Genomic DNA, 19438 nt, shown 5'->3' on the forward strand with positions numbered 1-19438 from the left:
GACCACCCATGCGCCACGCTAGTCCACCCTTACAAACATAACACTGAACTTCAACTTTACAAAATCCATTAGCCTTCTTTCTTCCACCAGGGCTTGTGCTTCCACTGCTTGGCTCAGGAACTGCCGTCATCCACACGTCTCTACTGTAGAACCTCCATGATCTCTATCTTATGGCATCCGTATTAGGTTTTGAAAATTGAAATCCCCAAGATTCGCAGAAAATGATCGTGCTCAACACAATCAGAAATACAACTTTTCTTGCTCTCGTGAATTTACATTTGAGAGGAGCAGAAAATTAGTTTCTGGCACATTCGATGATGCCAGCCATCATGAGAAATTGGCTCAACTAGCCTCTTAATTTCCATCGGTGGAAACAACACTACATCTCACTTAAAATGTAAATGGCCCCTTGGCATAATTTGAAATAATCTAAGACTGAAAATACAAAGGCCCGTGAAAACGATAGGGGTACAGGGAAATGAGCTAAAACTTTGAGCGAATCATTAATCAGTTCACTCTGGGTTCCCTCCCCTGAGATAATCAGATGAAGAATAGGCGTTGATACCAACTGAAGATAAAATTTAAATACCGAATAAGCTTTGCCGTAAAAAATTTTCGATTCCCATGAAGAGTAAAAACTATGAATAGGACAAAAACATTTGTGTCTTGACGATCGTTTTAACACTGATTGAGAATATGCCGAGCTAAAGCCGATAGAAGAACGACATTATTATTACAAGATCCAAGTCCAGCCTCTGAACTCAGTTTAGATTATGAACTTCCTCGGCTACTTTCTTATAATTTTTTGAATGGGTGACTTGAAGTGATTATAGCTATACTAAATGCTAATGAGGATCCAGTGAAAAAAAAGGATATACTCAATTAAGACCATAACGGTTCTACACCTTTAGATCGTGTGAACTTAAGTGACAAACTAAGTGATGATGACAGACTGAAGATTACAAAATATTTAGTCGAATACGGAGGTATAAAGACCAACAATGACTTTGGTATTGACAATTTTCATTATTATCATCGTTCCCTTAAACATGGGGTTTTGGAGAAATATATGAATCATTATACACACATTCTAGCGGCTGCTGCTAGAGATGATCATAAAAAAACCTTTCAACATTCTGAAATTAAAGGAAAAGATAATTATTTACATTTATCTATGGCATTGCATTACAAAAATTTTGATATCATACAATATCTATATGATAGCTATTCAGAAGCTATTGCATTACATGAAGACAGCAAACTTGCATTACAAAGTGCAACTATTTCTGGAGCTAACGTTAAAAATCATTAAGTATTTAATTGGCAAAGGAGGAAATGCTAATGCTAAAGATAAGAAAGGTATTCCCATTTTATGCTGGGTGATAAAGAAAAAACGTAGATTGAATAGAATAAAATATTTGATTGACCAAGGAGCTGATGTTAATATGGAAGATAATTCCGGTAAGACGCCTTTACTTTACGCTTTGCAGACCATAAATGATGGGAGTAAATGTCAAAGGGATATTATAACAAGCGAAGTAGAGGATACTATAAAATATTTGCTAGTTAATTGCAATGCAAATATTCCTGAATCGTCAAGGAATGAAGCTGAATTTTTTAAAAATCCAGATGTATTTAATTTGAATCTCTATTTAGAAGGGTCGCTTCGTTTACAAATCAACGATACAGATTGGATTACATTTATCATACGTGAAGGTGTAGATGTTAATCTTACAGATAAAAATTAGAAAGCACTGTAACATTGGGCTGCCGAGTTACAAGAAATTAAAATGGTTGAGTTATTGCTGCTAGGTGGTGCTATGTTTAATGTTGTAAGGTTGCCCCTACTAGCAGGGCTAATAAATTTGGTAGCGTGATACAAACTGAGGTGTTGGGTAAGGAATTGGTACTCAGAATTCAGTGACAACTGATTTTATTTATAAAATAAGATAAAAAGGAAAATATTCTAATTCTATCTATGTTGACTATTTCCAAACCTCTTCTAAGGTCAAATGATCTACTTGTCCAAATCCACCAATGTATACCGAAAAGAAAAAGGTTAAGTTAATCCTAAGCTAACGAATGTTTCAACTTAAAGGGGTTACACTTAAACAGCTAGTCAAGGCTTGAGTTCTGGGTTATAAAAATCTTTTAGTTCAAGCTATTTTTGAGCTAAGCTAAGAATAACCGTACTTGCTTTAATTCAACCTTCATTAACCCAAACCAAGAGATTCCTTTATTATTTCTTGAAAGGGTTGTGTATTCCTTTGATCTTTATTAAGCCTTAATTTTAGCAGGGAAACTTAATTGAAAATATCTGGACATAAAGGTTTAGAAATTCTTAAGCTGGTAATATTGTTCCCCTTTTTCCCCTAGCCTGCTTCTATAAAACTTGAGGTTACCTTTGTATAAACATGCAGTCCGGGGTAAACGAGATGAAAGAATGGTTAAAAGGGGAACGGTGTTCCTCTTCGTATAAACGTCTGAAGATTGCACAAAGGGGGGGGGGGGATCGTAATGTTATTGTCCGATAATTCCAATTTTCGGATATAAGGTCCTTATAAAGTCAAGCTAAGTCTCAAGGGACTCTAGGCTGAAAAAGGGGAAGCATAAGTGGCTCTCCTAGCTTTCTCTTCTTGGTTATGGTTTCCTTCCCTCTTTAAACCCTCAGTTATTCAAAGCTTAAATTTCTGAGAAGAAATTTAATTTGGCTTATTCTAACCTTAAAAAAAATGCTGTTTTGTCCAAATGGCTCAAGCCTTGTCTAGGTAGGAATACTAATGAAACTATAAGTTCCAAAATCATCAATTTCTCTTATATACGTATTAAAATTATTCCCAAGTGACAGAAAGCCTTTTAGAGGTTTTTCCTCTTATTTTAACCTTTATATTCAAACTTTTATCCCCAAGGAGAATTTAAGACAGACAGTGGTAGCTTATCGTTATTATAAAGTAAACACTTACTCTTTGTTTGATTTCCAAAAAAGACTACCTTGTTTTCGTTCCTGAATCCCTATTTTAAGTTCTCTCTATTTTGTTCTTCTTTTCTGTCATTGGTCAGAGACCAGTTTGATGTCATCCTAATAATAGTTCTTTGTTCAAAAGTTAGTATCCGCTTTCTCTATTAAAAACCCTGTTTTTTGTCATGTGATTCAAATCGCGTAATATCTTTTGTCGTTGATCCCTCGAGTTTGAAGCGGCAGTCCGCTATTTGTATTTGCATTTTATGGTCCTTGTTGAATCAAGGGTACGCTTGTTCAAAATCTAGCTAATGTTGTTTGTTTCCTTACACAAAGAAAATTAATACTTCGTTACCCTTATCATTACTCAAAAGTCATACTTTGCTATCTTTACAATTTAGTCAGGTTATGATGTATCTTTACAATTTAGTCAGGTTATGATGGCTTTCCCACATTTTTACAACCTCCCACACTTAAAATTCTTAGTACAGTTATTTTTTCTTAATGAAACTATAACTTGCTAAGAATTAATTTAGTTCAATCTCTTCCTGTTCTACATTTACGTGGAATCCTTGAGACTTTTGTTTCCTATTGTCTAACCATAGTTTTCTCAGTATTTTAAATATAATTCCAATTGAGACTGCTCCTAATAAAGATAGAAATAGACTAAGGGTATTAAAAAAATGTTCAATAGCTAGCCGTTTTCGTTACTTTTTATTCCTATAAGGACATGTGCAATTTTATTATCTGAGCGATTCCAATCTGCGTCGTGATGTTGTTCTGGAAATATATATATATTAAATCTTAAAATTATTTGCTCCATTCGTTTTTTATACCAGCTATGGAGAGGTTTCCTTCTAGGCTAATTATCGATATATTTAAAGGTGCCATTTCCTTTGTAATCTTTCCCCTATAAATGCTGTTTATCTTTAACTTTTCTGCAGTTAGAAAACATTCTTCTGGCAATTTTACTATTCTGCTGCCTTTTATATATGTGAATTTACTGTTTTTCTCTGTTCTACATTCAAAATGTGTTCTTATTATTTCTTTGAAAGGAGATGTGATTATATACTTTTCCCTTCCAATTCTTTGGATTAAGACTTTATTTTCCTTTATAATTTTGGTTTGACACTCTTTATTAATTAATGCTTTATTTCCATATAGTTTGCTAAACTGCAAGAGTTCATTTGTGTGCTTCTAAAAATAAATTGGTGGGTATACAATAGTGGTATACTCTTTAAATTACATCTTTTTCTATATTGTCATCTTTTAAAAAATATTTTGTTTGATCTTTACTTAACCCACAAAATTTTAACTCCTTTTCTATTTGAAAGAAATACGAAGTGTTTGACACTGGTAACGGAATGCTGAACATTTCGAACATTTTGAACCCATCTTGTTTATTTGATATAGAAAAATGACAAATAACCAACAATTTCAATTGTTGTGTCGCCACATTGCAGCTAGTTGATTTATAAAGTTCCAGTAAGCCGTAACGTCTGTAATTTACCGATATTCTATAACCTATTGGTAGTGAATTTTCAATTTCGAAAATTGTCCTAGGCATGTCTGCCAAATCTGTGACAATGAATGGAAAACTTTTATTTTCTGCTTGAAGAATAGAAAGGATTACTGTTTCTATTTTCTTTACTAGCTTTTTTATTTGGATAGAACTTTTTGTTATTTCTTTGTTTATCTGAAATTTTAGGAAATTTATTTCATTAATTTCCTTTGATATATACTCGATAATTCTCTTGGAGGTCCTTCCCAATTTTTCTAAGCTTTTGTTTCTTTCCATTCTTAATTCTCTGTCGAGGTCACTTACTAACGATATAGATCTGTCCGACATGTGTAGTAACCAATCATTTTTTTCCGTTAAATAATCTACCTGATGAAGAATGTTTTCTACATTTTCTTCCGTGACTAGTTTTGTGACCCATCCTATTGTTTTTCCCAAAAGTGGTAATAGACTTCGTTTGTTTCGATTTGTATTATCCGTCCTTAATGCTTCTAGTATTTTTAGAATTCTATATCATTCACTTAATTCTAAATGTAATACTTTGCACTTATCTATTAAAAATTCGGCTTGGTCATGTATTTTTCTGAGTTTTGTAAACTTCTTTTTTAACTTTTCTAAGTCGATATTGATAATTTGTTCCATATTTTCGATATTTGAAATAATCAAATTCAGGTCGTCTGAATCAGATCTGAGTCTTTCCGTAGTAACATACCATATAACCTGACGTATTTTGTTAACTGGGAAGATCTGACCAGTATTATTGAAAAGTATTTGGCTAGTTACTTATGTTTTTTTAAGCGATATCCCTCTTGTCAACAAGGTGACCCAAACAAACAGGGTTCCAACCATTTTGCTGAAATGGTTTTATGTCCTTTAGTTACCCTTTTAATATGGCAGGCTACAAGTGTATTTTATTTAAAACTTTGGAGGGTTCGATAATCTTACATACTCATGACACTATTTGCAGTGAGAAAGTTGAATGCCTTATGTTATGGTATTTCCATACTTGTGAACTTTATCCTCCTTACTCTCGGTGTTTTGATACGGTTATAAAGCCCTTCCTAGAATATATCCCCCTTAGTATGAGACTTTTATTCTGTGATAGACGCTTGCATTTTCATAACGACTTTAATTCAAATATAATAAGACATTCTGTTCTTAGTGTTGCAGATCTTGATTTAGGAGATCTTTGCTTATATCCAGGCTTCCCCCCTCTTATTTTAGAGTAATTTTCTTTTGTTATGTCTAGTCTAAAGTGTATTGTCTTTTTAACAAGTGACGGCAAGATTATTTTACACACACATCATAGTGTTTCCTTGGATTTAACCGACAATTTAAGAATTTGGAACATTTCATCCTGTGGACAAAGCCCTATTAATCATCGGTGTATGGTTTTGGTCCTCGTTGGAATTTAATTAGTTACCCTTGAACACTTTCATACCGATCTAGCGAGAAAATAAACTAAATTATACTCTGTTCAGGTCGAAGATTTTGAAGTGTTTTGTATTTCTCCAGAGGATACTGGCTTGGAGCAGCCTTTTGAAAGTTTAAATTTATAATAAGGTAAGTATGTTATTTATTAAGGTTTTGCTATTTTTCCGCCGAGAAAATCCTTTAAACTAGGATCTTTATAATTTAGTGGTTTTGATTTAGCCTTTTTTTCATGGATAAATCTTCCTTGTTCCTAATTATCAAATGTTTGCACCGAAGTATTTCCTTTCGAATTGTCATTTATTTCATTACTGGTTATTTCTTCCAAGGGTTGTAATTGAGACTCTGGTAATCTCGATTCTGTGTTTGTTCCTGTGTTACCAGGATCATTCTCCTCACTTGAAGTCGTAATGTAAGGCTGGCTTACACTTTCCAAATTATTTTCATTTATTTGGTTTGATAAACATCTCTTTAAATTACATTGCCAAATATTAAGGGGGATCTCTTCCTCTATATGTGTTTTATTCATTTGCTCCCCTTCAATTTCGTCCGTTATAGGATTTAAGGGCTTGTCATCTACCTTTGACCTTTGTTTTGCTATCTCGGGGTTCATGGCTAAAAACCTTTTGTGGTCATTTATCTTTTTAAATTGTCTTATATTTACCAGCCTGCGTTTAAAGGTTTTTAACTCCTGTAGCAAAAAGACGTTTTTATATAATTCTGATAACACTAGATAAGGTCCCCTATATGAATAATTTTTTGATGAACTTTCTTGGATGACATACACTAAATTATTAGGGAAGACTTCAATTTCCAATATTTTTTTGTTGTATTGTGCCGCTTGGCCTTTTTGGGCCCTTTTTAATTCGTTCATACATATTTTTCGGCTGACAAATACCTCTTGAACGAGATTAGATACCCATTCATCTTCTGAATAGAAACCCTCCTTTGGATTAGAAACAATGTTATCAAATACTGATTTCGCTTCGAAACTATGTAGTAGAAAAAAGGGTGTATATCTTCTGCTAGCATCTATACTAGTATTTAATGCTAATTGTATGAATGGTAAGAATTCACTCCAATTTCCTCTATGTATCTCATCGTGGTAGTGAGTTAGTATTCTTTCTACACATTTTACTCTATTTTCTGCTAATCCATTAGATTGGGGGTTTCCTGGCGATGAATGTATAATTTTGAATCCTAATTCTTTGGCCATTTCATTAAAGATTTTACTCGTAAAGCATGTGGCATTATCAAACAGTAGGAAATCCATATTTCCAAAATGGGATATGATTTCCTTTATTATAAATTCCACAACTGATTTTGACCTGAGGTCTTTGGCTGGCGCTATCACTGTGTACTCAGTAAAATGCTCTACCGCAATAATTATATATTGGTCACCATTAGCGCAAAGTTGTAATTTTCCCGTGGTATCCATTGGCCAGATATGAAATGGGTGGTCAGGGAAAATACTTTCTCTCAATTTAGGATATATGTTGCTAACTTTTTTCCTCCTTAAACATAGATCACAATTCTTTACCGCCTCCTCAACTTGGCAGTACATATTTTCAAAAACACAACTTCGTTTTAACTTATTCTAAGTTTTTGCAGTCCCCATGTGTGCTTCTAGGAAAAGACTCGTACATATAAGATTAATGATTCCTCTAATCATTTTTTTTGGTACGACTATTTTAAATTGATGCATCTGTTTCCTTTTTTCTGAGTCGTCTATTGCATACAATATTCCTTCCACTAGAATCAACTGAAGATCTCTTAACCATTTCGCAACAAGAGGATTCCCTTCCCCCAAATTTGAAGTTTCCGGTCTGTTACTAGTTTGAGCTCTGCCCGAAACGTCAAATTTTGGAAATTCTTCCTGTGGCTTACCCCTCTTGGTGCCTAGGTCTGCGGGTATCCCAGACCCAGCCCAATTATTCATGCTAGTGACCCTTTCTATAGTCCTAGTCTTTGCAAGCTCCACCGCCCGAGCTTGTCATATCCATAACGGCTCGTCCCTCTCCAAGTCTGAATCCATGGATGTTTGGGATTCAGCCCGATTATCCTTAGTGCCAGTAACTTCTACAGTAGCTCTGGTCTTGGCAAGTTCCGCCGTCAGAACTTGTCCTTTACAGGGTTCAATTTCACTCCCCTCTAAAATTGACCTGCTGTCAGTACGCATGCGTACTGCCCTTTACTTTTACCTCTTTCAGTTTGCCGTGGATAGTCCCAGAGGTTAGGCATCTATCCCTGTACCCAGGCTTGTTCCTTCTTATAGAAGGAAACTCCTTTTCAGTATTACTACTGAATTCATCCCCTTTCGATGGTTTGATAGCTCCGGTAATGTTTGAGCTACCCGTATTTGACTCACATCCCTAACAGGGCCTGGTCGAACCAGTCTGGCTCGACTGTTCATTTCTACCCTCCTTAGACTTTTCATTATTTTTATCTGTATCCTGGGGAGATTTTAAGCCTAAGAGTGTATTTTCTAGCCTTAATATTTCATCGATTGCCACCTTAATTTCAGGGTCTTCTAATTGAAATCCTCTCATCTCTTCTTTACTAATCCCAAAAAAATCAATCGGTTCCTCGTCACCTAATAGGGCTAAATATTCTACTTCTAACTCGTCAAGATTAATTGATCTATTTACCTTAACAAATTGTGAGCTAGGGCGACTCAAATAGTCTGCAGGGTTTCTACTGGTGCTAATGTGGTGATATGTATACAAATCGTTGTCTAATAGAACCGCGATTCTATATAATTTTGAGTGAAGATCCTTTGATCTTTTAAGATATGTTAGTGCTGCACAGTCTACAAATATGTGAGTTTTTGCGGCCCATAAATACCCTTTTTGGAAGTGCTTTAGACTTTGTACTAAGGCAAAAAATTCCCTGTTGTGGTTATCAAACCTAGAGGCTGCATCACTAAGAACCTTTGAACAGGTTGCCACTATTCGAAATCTATCTGTTGTTTCGCATTGTTGCATTGAAATTGAAGCAATACTTTTTTCTGAGGCATCTGTGACAAGGTAAAATTCTTTGTCTTTATCAGGAAATTCTAAAAAAATACTATTTGGATATAATAATTCTATTTTTAACTTTTCAAAGGCTACGCTTTGTTCAGGGCCGAAAATAAAAGGAACGTTTTTTCTAGTTAGTCGAATTAAAGGTTCGGCTAATTTTGCGTAATTATGATAGAATCCCCTGTAATAACCTGTTAAGCCTAGAAATGATCCAATTCCTTTGACGTCAATCGGTGGTTCTAATTTCTTTATAGCTTGTATTTTTTGTACTTGCGGTTTAACTCCTTTTGTGGAGACCCAAAACCCTAAAAAGTGACATTCTTCCGAAAAGAATTAAGATTTATCAATATTAAGCCTTAGATTAAATTTTATAGCCTGTGTTAAAGTTAGTTCAATATGTCTCAAATGTTCTTCAAAGTTCCCTGACGTATGTATTGTCAAGTCATCTACATAACTTGATAAAAATGAAGAAAATTCTGGTCCATAAACCTGATTTAAAAATTCAACAAAAGCGCGGGGTGAGAAAACTGATCCTTGTGGCACGCGTTTAAATACATAAGAAATTTCCTTATTTGAGAAACTAAAATATTTTTGGCTTTCTTCAGCTAAGTTACAGTGACTAAATCCATTTCTAATATCAATAGTTGAAATGAATTTGGTTTTATTGGATAGATCAGAGATGACCTCTGAAATTCTTCGAATACCCCACTGTGAGTATTAAAATCGAATTTTCTATATGCTCATTCAACATTAACGGAACGAAGGATAAGGATGATTCTTTGAACCAGAAATTATCTAATTTCGACATTTTGTTTCTACAATAACATCTTTTGCCTTTGTTGAGTTTGAACTCCCTTCGCAGGAGTAAAGGACACTTGGTTTTCGCTAGAAATGCCCGAAAAACTTCTGGGAGACCTTCAGGCGGGCTGGCCTGCGTATTAAAACATAAACTACTCCCGTTATCCCCTGTGTGTTATCGTGAATGTGATTATTTCATTGAAATCCGTCTTGCTAACCTAGTTCCTATTAATGTATACCTCTCGTGTGACCAAAGATCATTTCCCTCTCTAGCAAAGTATACTAAAGCATGTGCATCGCTAAAGACCCTTCTTATTAGTGTTGAGAGTAACGGATTGGATTGGATCCTTTTAGGAGATTTGAACTGTGATATAAACTCTGCCTCAACACTAACTGATTTATTTTTGGATTCGCTACCTAATGGCTATTGAGTTTTGGATAAAGATGCATCCCATTCATACATATATAATAGCGGTTCATTGTCTGATATTGATCACTGTGTTGTTTCTTCTGGTGTTTCTATTAGTGATATTCACATTGACCAGGATGAACGTGATTATGACCATCTGCCCCTTTCAGCCACTGTCACCATCAATACGACTCGGGCTGAACAGAACTTATGTGCTAATTACAAAAAGTGGATAACCAAAAGAGACTAGAATAAAGAGGACTGGCCTCTATATCTATCTACCCTTGCTCTTCTTCTGTCTACAATTAAAGTTCCATTTAATTTACTCTGTACCAGTGTTATATCCCCACAAGCTCGAGTTCAGCTGAATATATATTACAGCCAGATTATTTCCTGTTTGAAAAAAGCTAAAGAAGTGGCTGTCCCGCTTTGTCGTTTTAAGCTTAAGACTAGAGGTTCAATATGGAAATTTGACCCTAATTTAAAAATTGTGAAAAATCGTGCAAAATTGTGGCTTAGAATTTGGGTAGCGTGGGGCCGCCCTTTAAGGGGTCACCTTTTTGACATTAAACAGAAAACGAAGTTGGAGTTTAAACGTTATCTTCGTAAAGTAAGGTACAATGGTGTAGAATTTCCGAAGACCTCTAGTCAGTGGAAACAAGTGATTAATGTTGCGAAATTTGATTCACCTCCTAATGCCGATCGGATCCCTAATGCCTCCTGGATTAATAATTACAATAAGATTTTTAATGTTATGAATTATGCGGTTCACTCTCAATTCGTTAACCTCTGTTCTGATGTATTACCTGCGAAAATTTACCAAGGCCATATGCCTCCCGTTTCTGCTGACCGTGTGATTCGTTGTGTTAAGAATTTAAAATCTAATTCATGTGATATTGATGGTATTAGTGTTTTTCACCTTCATATTGATTCGAAAGAATTGATTTATCATTTGCAGTTATTATTTCAAATTTGTCTATGTACGTCTTTGGTCCCTGATTCTTTTTTGTGCGGGAGTGTCACTTCGATTCTTAAACGTGGGAAAGATCCGACAAATTACGCATCATGTAGACCTATTACGGTAGCTTGTTCGTTGAGCAAAGTTTTTGAATATGTCCTGCTTCCTGAAATTCTTCCAAATGTTGATTATGTGTCCAATCAATTTGGGTTTAAACCAAATATTGGATGCCAACATGCGCATCGAATTCTTACTTCTTTTTTAATTCAAGCACAAAAAGATGGATCTGAAGTTCATTTATGTGCGTTAGATATTTCAAAAGCTTTTGATTCGGTTTGTCACAGCCAACTATGGTATTCTCTTACCCAGCTAGGAGTGAATTCATCTGTTATATGTGTCCTTCGTTTTTGGTATGCAAATTCGTATGTTCGACTTCGGTCAGGAGAGATCTTTTTTGGTAATATTCCAATTCGGTCTGGACTCTGGCAGGGAGGGGTTCTGTCACCATACCTTTTTAATGCTTGTTTATACCCTGTGCTTTCTCGTATTTTTCCGTCGTGTTTTACGGGTCTAACTAATTTATCTTATATTGCTTATGCAGATGATTTATTACTTATTAGCCGTTCAAAATTAACCCTAGCTAAGTCTACCCAGTTTGTTTCTAAGCTTTTGGAAAAAATTGGCCTCGTGCTAAATGCTGAAAAATGTGAATATTTAGTTTTCAATGCTAAAAACCCAAGTAGTGATTTGTGTTGTAGTTCTTTTTCAGTTAAGCTGGCTCCTGCGTTGCGTTGGCTCGGGATTAGTATCTGCTCTTCTATTTCAGCTATCCGTGCTAGTGCACTTGCAGATATTAAGAATAAGCTTAAAGCAGGTTATGCTAAAATTGTTCCAAATCGTGGCCGACATTCTCGTAAGGCATTGGCTAAACTATATTCTACGTATTGTGACCATTCCATTCTTTTTCTATCAGGTTTGCGCCCATTTTTTAATAATAATGATATGCAGGATATTAGAGTTTTGTATTTCCGTTATTGTAAATATCTTTTGTATTTGCCTCGTTGGTATAGAAACCGTAAGATTATTCGAATATTTAATGCAACTGATATATTGACGTCATATAATAAGTTGGACTCCAAGTTAAAAGATGAGGCCTGTAAGCGGTTGGGTCCTTTTCATTCTCTTCTGCGATTGTTTTGATTTGTATTTGTAGTTTTTATAATGATATTGTTTTGCATGTGTTTTGTTTTTGTATGTCTTTACTTTTTATTTTCTTTTGTTACTCCACTTTTTTATAATTGTTAGTGGGTCAAAAATAAATTATTATTATTATTATTATTATTGCTCTTAAATCTATGAGGAACCGACTATTACCTTCATCCCACAAGTTTTTTGGTGGAATTTTCCCATCCTTTCCTGGTTTTCCTATGCAAAATATTGGAGCTGTATATTCAGAACGTCTTATTTCAATTATTCCTACTCTCACCATTTCGTTTATGTGTTTTTGTAAGCATTCTGTCATTAAAAATGGTAAAGGGAATTTTTTGACACACTTAATAGGTATATCTGGGTCTATTTTTACCTTATATCCTGGAAGGTCATTTTGCCCTACATCATATGGTCAGTTGCGAAGGCTCGTTTCAATTTTAATAAGACTGTCTCTACTATTTGTTTTCTTTCAGAACTTAACAGACCCGTTTTAATTCTCTTTAAAAATTCGCTGTCTTCCCATCCTATTTTATCCTCCTCTATAGAGGGATTCCTCTTTATTTTCTATTACTCCTGCTGCTAAGAGAGTCGCATCCGTTAAATATTCATTGTTTATCACCTCATATGAACCGACGGTTTTACCTCGTGGTAAGTTTAGAGGTTCATCGCTCGTATTAAAATAAACTATTTTTATTGCATTGTTATAAGTTTCACATAGCGACGGAGATAAGTGTAATTGTGTCTGAATATTCGGGGTAAACATTGTAGTGTCGCCGTGAGCTACAAAGGGTGCTGAGTGATTTGACAATTTGGCCTTAATGACTTTGAAACAATTGGCCTGAATACAGACCTGTTTTGCTATATATGTTAATCCCCTTCCAGAAATTTCTTCCGTGAAAAACGCAAGGGAATTTATTCCCTCCGTACCTGTATTTCCGAAAGAAATTTTATTATATTTTAAATTTAACGTACAATTCAGTTTGTTTAACATATCATATCCTATAATTACGTCGAAATTCAAGTCTGGGACGACTAAAAATTTCCAAAATAATCTTTCATTCCGTTTGCCTCATCTGTAATGCAGAATGCTACATTTATCTCTCCTATTAGTGGTAAAGTCTCTCCAATTAAAGATTTCACGTTTCGGGAGGATGGTTTGAGGCGTCTACGAACCTCTACTGGAAATTTTTGAAATGTTTCCTCCTTTAACAAGCTTCTTTGGCACCCGCTATCTACAAAACATTTTACAAAATTTCGGTCTGCTATTTTAGCAGTCCACATAAATGGGAAAGAACTTGGTTCAGTTTTATTTTCCTGTAACGCACTAAAACAAATATCTTCATTTTGGTTAGAAGGAGGGTTTGTGATTTTATTTTCAGGCTTGGGACGTACCTGCTCTAAGTCCTGCGTTATTAGTTTTTTTTCAATAGGATTTGGTGCCATCCATTTGTCTTCACTATGCCCGAATTCTTGGCACCTTATACATGCTAGACTTTTCCAACAATCTTTACGATAATATCTGGGTTTTCCACAATTCGTACACTTTGGGACTTTGCAATCCACTTTCATGTGTCCCAGTCTCCCACAATTAAAGCATTTCCCCTTATAATTGCCCTTGGTTTTTATATTCTACTCTGTGGTTAACTCCAGGTTCTTTAGCGGAATTTCTGTCTCTTGAGTCTACTACTGCTGCTCCCAGGGGGGACATATCTGGGGAATCCCTATATATTAAATCTATTGCTTCGAATCTTTTTCCAAGTGTTAATAATTCATCTTGGTCGTCCGAGGCCTTAGATTGTTCTAATACTCTTCTTCCAATAGGAGGGAGCATGCCACCCTTAAAAATACTCATCGTAATGTCGTTTGCTCTTACGCTAGGAGAATTTTTTGCATGAACTATCGCTCTTACCCTGATCAGAGAGTCAAATTGGTGTACTAATTCAGATGGCCTTTGTTTTTCAGAGGGCAGCTCTTGTAGTTTTTGTCCAGCTGGTTTTTCATGTAAAAAGACTTCTTTTAGAAGTTTTTCTAAATGTTCTAAACCTCTTATTTTGGGAATATCTAAACTTGTTGCGAATCTTCGTATCTCTCCTCTTGTATAACATATAGCTTGATTTATCATAGCAATATCATCTTTCCCTAAACTCCTCTGTATTTGTTTAAGTGTGATAATCCATGAATGGATTTCATTTGGATATGTTAGTAACGAGATAGGGGGCGCTTGCTCCACATATAGGTTTTGAAGCCTGTTTGTGACTGGAGCGTCTCCATATTGCTCTTGTAGAGCGTTTATTTTAGCTTGTGCGTCCTCTTCTACTCTTATTCTCTCCTCTTGCGCTTGTCGTAGTGCAATTTCTAATTCTTTAATTTTGTTTTCATTGAAACTCATGATGGATATAATACTTTCAATTCTTAGAGTTGGAAATAGTTTGATACCTTGTAGTGCTTTTAAGTCGCTAAATTGGGTCTACTTATAAATTGTATGAAAATTTTATTACTACCTTGGTTTAAACTTAAACTTAAGTTGAGAATTTTGATCACACACTATTGGGGATGATTGCCCTATGACCCCATTTAGGTAAAAAACAGACGCGGACAATAAAACTTGTAGTAAAGAGAAAGAGAAGAAGAAAGAAAGAATCTCTGAGCTTCCCCCTTAGGTTAAAATTTCCTTTAATGAACACTTTTTCAAACTTTTCTGTCTTGGATAGGTTTCGAAAACTGAATACACGCCTTCTTGTGAGGAACAGAGGACTAAATTTTATCAAATTTTATGAATTTAATTAATCCTCCCCCACTTAAACGAAAGTTGTACCGAACTTGAGTACCGCTGCGACCAGTTGTAAGGTTGCCCCTACTAGCAGGGCTAATAAATTTGGTAGCGTGATACAAACTGAGGCGTTGGGTAAGGAATCGGTACTCAGAATTCAGTGACAACTGATTTTACTTATAAAATAAGATAAAAGGAAAATTATTCTAATTCTATCTATGTTGACTATTTCCAAACCTCTTCTAAGGTCAAATGATCTACTTGTTCAAATTCACCAATATATAACGAAAAGAAAAAGATTAATTTAATCCTAAGTTAACGAATGTTTGAACTTAAAGGGGTTACACTTGAACAGCTAGTCAATGCTTGAGTTCTGGGTTATAAAAATTCTTTAGTTCAAGCTATTTTTGAGCTAAGCTAAGAATAACCGTAGTTGTTTTAATTCAACCTTCATTATCCCAAACCAAGAGATTCTTTTATTATTTCTTGAAAGGGTTGTTTATTCCTTTGACCTTTATTAAGCCTTAATTTTAGTAGGGAAACTTAATTGAAAATATCTGGACATAACGGTTTAGAAATTCTTAGGCTGGTAATCTTGTTCCCCTTTTCCCCCTAACCTGCTTGTATAAAACTTGAGGTCACCTTTGTATAAACATGCAGTCCGGCGTAAACGAGATGAAAGAATGGTTAAAAGGGGAACGGTGTTTCTTTTCGTATAAACGTCTGAAGATTGCACAAAGGGGGAGGGGGAAGTAGTGTTATTGTCCGATAATTCCAATTTTCGGATATAAAGTCCTTATAAAGTCAAGCTAAGTCTCAAGGGACTCTAGGCTGAAAAAGGGGAAGCACAAGTGGCTCTCCTAGCTTTCTCTTCTTGGTTAAGGTTTCCTTCCCTCTTTAAACCCTCAGTTATTCAAAGCTTAAATTTCTGAGAAGAAGTTTAATTTGGCTTATTCTAACCTTAAAAAAAATGCTGTTTTGTCCAAATGGCTCAAGCCTTGTCTAGGTAGGAATACTAATGAAACTATAAGTTCCAAAATCATCAATTTCTCTTATATACGTATTAAAATTATTTCCAAGTGACAGAAAGCCTTTTAGAGGTTTTATCTTCTTATTTTAACCTTTATCTTCAAACTTTTATTCCCAAGGAGAATTTCAGACAGACAGTGGTAGCTTATTGTTATTATAAAGTAAACACTTACTCTTTGTTCGATTTCCAAAAAAAGACTACCTTGTTTTCGTTCCTGAATCCCTACTTTAAGTTCTCTCTGTTTTGTTCTTCTTTCCTGTCATTGGTCAGAGACCAGTTTGATGTCATCCTAATAATAGTTCTTTGTTCAAAAGGTTAGTATCCGCTTTCTCTATTAAAAACCCTGTTTTTGGTCATGTGATTCAAATCGCGTAATATCTCTTGTCGTTGACCCCTCGAGTTTGAAGCGGCAGTCCGATATTTGTATTTGCATTTTATGGTCTTTGTTGAATCAAGGGTACGCTAGTTCAAAATCTAGCTAATGTTATTTGTTTCCTTACACAAAGAAAATTAATACTTCATTACCCTTATCATTACTCAAAAGTCATACTTTGCTATCTTTACAATTTAGTCAGGTTATGATGTATCTTTACAATTTAGTCAGGTTATGATGGCTTTCCCACATTTTTACAATGTAATTAACTCGAAAGGAAGTACACCGCTTGATCTGTTAACATCAAGACATCCAGATTCATTGAATGAACAAGGAAAAAGAATTATTTGGTTACTGAATACATTGGACCAACAGTTTAATGATGAAAATCTAACAAATTGGTTACTTAAATACTATTGGGCAAACAAAATTCATTTAATATCAATAGTTAATGCGCAAGATAATCAAAAGAATTCATTCTTTAAAAGAATTCTACACTTAGCTACTAATAGGAATGATAAACAAGCCTTGAGACTTTTATTTCATGAACATGATATTTATCATAAGCTGCTGAAGAAACAACGTTGTGAAGAAAGAAAATATTTGTTGACACGTTTTTATAAAGACCACAAGCCTATATCGATAAGTGCAGCTAACAATGAAGGTAATATGCCAATACATATTGCAGCCAGAGAAGGTAATGCTGACATTGTTCATATACTTTTAGAAAAAGAAGCTATTAAAAAGAATACTAGGAATGGGGAAGGTCGGAAACCCGAAGAACTTTCAAATGATCATGATGTTGATCAGCTTTTAAAATCAGTTCACATCTTTTTTAATGTCGGCGATGGAAATAGTAAACAAATAATCCAAGAATATATCAATAAACAGAACGCACCGATATACGTTAATGCTAGAGATAATAATCATATAACAGCTTTACATCACGCTGTTTCACCTAGTAGGATTGATATTATAAAGCTTTTATTAGAGAATGATGCAGATCCGAATGCTTTAGATGTTAACCACTATACACCACTACACTTCGCTGTTGAAAACAATAATATGAAGGTGGTTTAGCTTTTATTAAAACATGGTGCATATTTTAATATTAAAAACAAACGAGGAAAATTCCCATTTGAGCATATTGAAATCAAAATTGATCATTCTGCTAACTGTTCGTGTATAAATTTACTAGGCTCAATCAACAAATTATTTATTAGTATAGAGAGTGACGATCCTGAAAGTACTATTAATCATTTCAAGATCAGAGGTCTACAACAAACTTATAGAATCAACATCGAAACTGTTATTAATGTAAAAGATAATCTAGGAAACACGCTTCTGCATTATGCAGCTGATTATGATTACATGGACATCGCTAAGGTTTTGTTACATCATGGTGTTATCTTTAATAGAAAGAATAATTTTGTATCTGGTCCTTTTTATTTTGATTCTCGTGGTATATAACACCTATTCAATTCAATTCGATAAATATTTCGCCATACTAATTGTGTGTGTTCAACACAAGTTGATATGAAAATAATTACAAATGTTCGTAATGAAGAAAGTATGACAATATTGCATGTGGAAGTTCAGGAGGGAAACCTTAATGTTGTGAAAGCATTATTAAAGGCCAGTGCAAGTATTGATGCTGAAGATCTACATGATAATAGACCTCTTCATTATACTCAACAAGGACACATAAAAACATTTTGGAAGCCAATAAAGAGCTGTTACAAGAGGTACTGAGTAATAATGTGAATAACGTAGAGAAGCTGATTGCAGAACAAGCTGTGGTTACTCCTTCGACTTTACATCTAGCGGTTAAACATGGCTACTGTAATATTGTCAAGAGTTTACTAAAAAGTCTCAGAATTATTGTAGAGCTTGAAAATATTCTAAAGTTTAGAGATGAGGATGGAAACTCTGGTTTGCACCTAGCTCTCGAGCATGGATATTATGATGTCGCTTTAACATTACTAACTTATGCTAAAAATATTAACGATAATGGGAAAACACTTAAACAGCTTATCGAAACTGCTAACCAAGCTGATAAAAAACCATCTGACTTATCTGCAGATAAAAACAAAAGAAATTATAGAAGCAATATTAAATGAAGTTGAGCAAGAAAAATACAAGGATGCTGTTACTTTATTTTCAACTAGTCTCAATTATTAATTTAAACATTGAGCGTTTATTTAAAAAATGAGCTTGTTTAAATGTATTTGTTTTCAGCAAAGCGCTAATAGCGTTTTGGTCTTTAAAAGATATAAAGAGTGTTAGTTAGCGTTAGGAGTGTTGGTTATTCTTGTCTATATATATTCTACATTATACATGTATATAGTTACTGTTCGAGTTAGAATTTCTGATGTTATTAGTGTTACGAGTGTTACTTTTCCTTCCACTTTTGCTACTGCTTTTACCAATATTACTATTAATAATACTGCTTCTACTACTAATTACTGCATATACTACGACCACAAGGAATTGTGACTGACTCCCTATGTCCGTCACTGAAACTAATTTAGAATGTGACTGTGAAGAGATGCAAATGTGATAACTTAAAAACTATAACCTTTTCTGACTGTGACGACTTGTGACAGCAACCACTCATTACTGTGACTTCTTACAACTGTGATTACTTTCGACTGTGACTGCAAATTCTTTTAACGCCACTCCTTGTGGATGTGACTATGAGTAGATCGGACTACACTGTTTGTGACTACGACCACTTTCACAATTGACTGCTGACGACTGCAACAATTGGAACTCTGACTTCTGGAGACTGTCTATTCTTGCAGTGGTGACTCCTTGTAACTGTGACTGTTTTTGCTTACGATTACTATTAGTTTCAACTTTGACTGCAAGTGCTTGCAACAGGAACTACTGGACACTTAAATTTCTTTCGATTACAACTTCTTGTGACTACAGCTTCAAGTACAAGCAACTTCACCTAGGC

At 34.7% G+C, this 19438-nt stretch overlaps 1 protein-coding gene and 1 pseudogene across 1 annotated transcript in view; both read left to right on the forward strand.

Annotated features, from left to right (window-relative positions):
* The window catches only part of LOC148944829 (uncharacterized), a 476758-nt gene that overhangs the window by 282117 nt on the left and 175203 nt on the right, over nucleotides 1–19438 (forward strand). The gene's annotated exons all lie outside the window — the stretch shown is intronic.
* Nucleotides 16714–18657, forward strand: LOC148944831 (uncharacterized; annotated as a pseudogene).

Source organism: Artemia sp. Qi Xiang Cuo, chromosome 13, assembly GCF_049724085.1.
Source record: "Artemia sp. Qi Xiang Cuo chromosome 13, ASM4972408v1, whole genome shotgun sequence".
Taxonomy (NCBI): Eukaryota; Metazoa; Arthropoda; class Branchiopoda; order Anostraca; family Artemiidae; genus Artemia; species Artemia sp. Qi Xiang Cuo.